The sequence below is a fragment of the Nycticebus coucang genome, chromosome 9 (assembly GCF_027406575.1).
Source record: "Nycticebus coucang isolate mNycCou1 chromosome 9, mNycCou1.pri, whole genome shotgun sequence".
Taxonomy (NCBI): domain Eukaryota; kingdom Metazoa; phylum Chordata; class Mammalia; order Primates; family Lorisidae; genus Nycticebus; species Nycticebus coucang.
In genome coordinates this window covers 101,121,674-101,126,086 of record NC_069788.1, presented here as the reverse complement: position 1 = coordinate 101,126,086, position 4,413 = coordinate 101,121,674, and the positions used below count along the sequence as shown (strand labels likewise).

General features: G+C 33.4%; 1 non-coding gene across 1 annotated transcript; it reads left to right on the top strand.

Moving 5' to 3' along the window:
* The first annotated feature begins 324 nt into the window (after positions 1-324).
* LOC128595069 (U6 spliceosomal RNA) lies at positions 325-429 on the top strand. Its single transcript, XR_008382758.1, has one exon. It is a non-coding gene; the product is annotated as a U6 spliceosomal RNA (small nuclear RNA).
* The last annotated feature ends 3,984 nt before the right edge of the window (positions 430-4,413 follow it).

Sequence of the window (4,413 nt, the reverse complement as noted above, 5' to 3'; positions counted from 1 at the left end):
CAATAAATTTATAAATATGGTAAAACATGTCATTAGAGATATTATGTGTATAAACTTAGTAAAATTTAAAATTAAACTTAGTACATTTAAAATTAAAGTAAAAAATCTAGATAGAATAACAAACATACTAAGTTATAATTGTGAATCTATACAATTAAATTTAGAGGCCTAATTCTCTTAGAATAACTATTTGAATGTATTTTTTCTAATATACATAGATTTCTTTTCTCCAGGATAATAATACATTGTTTATTTTCTTAAGTATCTCTACACTTTGTCGATTTGTTTAAATCAGTTGATGATTTACAATTTGCTGATCATCATGCCTAGTTTGGTAGCACATATACTAAAACTGGAACAATACTGAGAAGATTAGCATGGCCCCTGTGCAAGGATGACATGCAAATTTGTAAAATGTTCCATATTAAAAAAAGGAAAAAAAAAAAATCACCGGCTCAGTGCCTGTAGCTCAGGGAGTAGGGCGTCAGCCATATACACTGAAGCTTGTGGGTTCGAGCCTGGCCCAGGCCTGCTAAAACAACAATGACAACTGCAACCAAAAAATAGCCAGGTATTGGGTGGGTACCTGTAGTCCCAGCTACTTGGGAGGCTGAAGCAAGAGAATCGCTTCTTAAACCCAAGAGTTTGAGGTTGCTGTGAGTTGTGACATCATGGCACACTACCAAGGGAGACAGATTGAGATTCTGTCTCAAAAAAAAAAAAAATAACAAAAAAAAAAAAAATCATGGCTCGGGGCCAGTAGCTCAGTGAGTAGGGCACTGGCCACACACACTGAGGCTGGTAGGTTCAAGCCCAGCCACAGTTTGCTAAACAACAATGACAACTGTGAAACCAATTTATAATCACTCACACTTGCATATGAAAAATGAAACACAACTTTAGCCTAGGATGAAGGAGGGAAGAGGAGGGTGAGGGGAGGGGAGGGATAGTAGAGGATAGTAGTGGACAGTAGGGTGACCATAACTATGGAGCACATTGCAAGTACAAATTGGATCTATCATGTGTAGAACACAAATGTCCTAATGCTATAATTGGGTAAATGAGGTGAAAGCTATGTTGATTAATATGATGTAAGCACTCCAATTTGTACAAATAATCAACACATTGAAACTGGCATAAATATATTTATGATCTATGTACAAAAGACTTAATAAAAAAATATAAAAAAACTTATGATGTGTGAAAAAGCATGATACATAATGTGCAATCTCAATCCCAGAAAATCGGATGTTGTGTATGTACACTGGGGATCTAGAAGGGCGTGTCAAACTATAAACTGCTTGTGGTTGTAGATGACTTTGTTCTTTGCTTCTTGTGTTTTTCAGTTTCCTATACTACATATATTAACTTAAAAAAAAATAAAGGTTATGGTAAAAAAAAATGACAACCATAACCAAAATATAGCTAGGCTTTGTGTTGACTCTTTTGTGATCTATAATTATATGAATTTTACCATATATGGAAAGAATCATGTAACCCCACCATAATCAGGATGCAGAATATTTTCATCACTGATCCCTCAAAATCCCCTTATGCTGACATTTTTAGTCTTACATTGCCCCAAATTTAACCCCTGGAAACCACCAATCTGTTATTTGTTATACAGGTTTGCTTGTTCTACAATACAATTTAACGGAACTATCATATAGAAGTATGCAATTTATTTATTTATTTATTATGAGAGATTCTTACTATGTCACCCTCAAAGTGCTGTGGAGTCACAGATCACAGCAACCTCAAACTCCTGGGCTTAAGTGATTCTCTGGCCTCAGCCTCCCAAGTAGCTGGGACTACAGGTGCCCACCAAAAGGCCTGGCTATTTTTTGTTGCAGTTGTCATTATTGTTTAGCGGTTTAGGTTAGGCAGGTTCGAACCTGCCTGCCTTTGGTCCATTGAGCTATGGGTGCAGAACTATGTATAAGTATATCATTTTTGAGACTAGTCATTTCCTTAGCATAATGCTGTTGCATTTCATCCATTTTGTTGTGTTTGTCAACAGTTCTTTCCTTTTCACTGTTGAGTGATATTCCACTGCATGGACCTATCACGGTTTGTTTATTCCTTCATGCTTTGAAGAACATTTGGGTTGTTTCCATTTTGAGATAATTATGAATAAATCTACTATACATACATTTGAGTATGACTTTTGTGTGAACATATGTGTTTATTTAATGTAGGTAACTAAAACAGAAATACTGCATCATGGAGGAAATACAGGTTTAACATTAATAGAAATGTTCAATTCTTCAGTGAAACCATCAAATTTCAAACAGAAGTTTTTCTTATAAATCTGTCCATGTAAGCCCTTTTTATAACTACTATGTTCTTAAATTTTAAGACTTAAAAAAAATGAAACTCACATTCTTGATATTAACACATCTCATTACCTAATTTTTAGGTCAAATTAGAATTAGTATCATCAATCCAAGAAGCTTCGCCATTTTATGGATTAATCTATTTATTGCTTCTTGTTACTCTGACTTATATTCTTAATTTTTCTGTACATTAGGGTAATTACCACTATAGATATTTTAAAGATAACTTATTAGAATCTGTCTACCACAAAACTACAGTCACTTCTTTGGTCATACATTTTTAAATGGCCATTTCCATATGAGAATTTGATGAATGAATATAATCACAACCCTTAGAGCAAAGTCTAGCAAATAACAGAAGTTCAAACCGTATTTGCTCTTATGATTAGCCATGATTTTATTTTTATATTGTCTGATTTTAAATGTAACCCTGACTTCCATGAATTAATAATCTGTTTCTACAAGACAAAGTAATGTGATTTTATAGACCATAATGTAGCAGGTCCTGGAGTCCACTCTCTATTAACTAAAGGAAAACTCTGGCTTCTAACAAAGGGCTAATCCAGTTAGTTGCTCAATTTCTTAAGAGCTTGCCTCACATACACCCACTAAAATACCTTTTATTCTTCTTTTTCTATTCCTATTCCTATGGCGCTTGGAATAAAGCTAATGCACTGATCTTTGGCCAAGGAAAGACTGTAATGTGTGTGCGCATCAAGGTCCTTGGCTTTTCTCAAATCTCCTGATTCTTGGAAGGCTGCCAGTGGCAGGGCAAAGTGGTCCCCTCCCTACTATGTCAACTATACTTCAAAGATTCTTTGCTGTGTCCATAGGCTCAAAGTCCCACTAAAACAACTCTGTCTGCTTGGAGTCCTTTCTCTCATGTTGATAATAGACAAAAAAAAAAAAAAAAAAAAAATTATATACGACAAAAACAATGATGAGATTGTGATGCTTTAAACATCATCCTCATCAATTGTTTCCTTATCCTTTCCTGCCCAGGCCAATTTTCTCCCTATTTGTCTAATTAACAGCAAACAAACCAAAAATAATGATGAGAACATACAAAGTATTTCAATGTCTATAAACACATTCTGTCAATGTAAATCGACCCACCCTTAGAGTAATCAAGGTGAACCTTTTAAAAAGATTGATAGCCTTTCATGTTTCTTCTCTTGGAAAAGCTTACCTATTTTTTCACAATCTGTATTTGCGTACTCTTTTTAATGTACTATTTAATACAATTATTTGGTTAGTGTTTATATAATTAGCAAGCAAGCCCTTGAAGTCAGTGAAGGATGTGTAGACTATTGACTAAACGATGTTGACATTTACAGTAACTAATTTGAAAATGTATTGTTGGATTGGATTTCTACCTAATAATATATTTCAGAATAGTTTGCAACTGAGGACAAATACATTAACCTAAAATAAAATAACTTCAAAATTATCCGTAATTATTTTTACTTCAGGTTGATGATTGCTTTTCTATTAATAAAAGCAAAAGGGGGCATACAAAGACTGGTGTATGTAAACTTTGTGTACGTAAAAATTTACAAAGAAGACAATTGTCAACAAAATATAGGTTAAAATAGACAAAATTTAACAGCAAGGAAACATATGTGATATATAGATATGTGTCTGATCAATCATTAACTCTATTTCATCATTTTAGTGCTTTCTATTCTACTAGTAAAATTTTAATAAGATATATTGTGGATTTAAAGATTTGGGAATTTAAGCCTTGAATACCCTTCTTTCTTTTCAAATTTGCTTTGCTCTTCTTAATTTTGAATCTTTTTGGCATTTAGAAAGAAAATTCTTTGCCAGATTCACAACATCTTTGTGATTTTAATAGTTAATGCTACATTAGAGTTCGGTTATTTCAACAGGATCCACGGAAACGTCAGTTGATTGTTATATAAACCTTTGTGATAGTATCATTACAGAATTTAGCACTGGCATTTTTTTCTAGGTTAATGTTGTCTGAACATATAAAGCAGAAGAAGCCAAAACATATCTCATCTTATTTGTCAGTGGTTCCGTTATTATACTACATATGGATAATTTCTGTAGA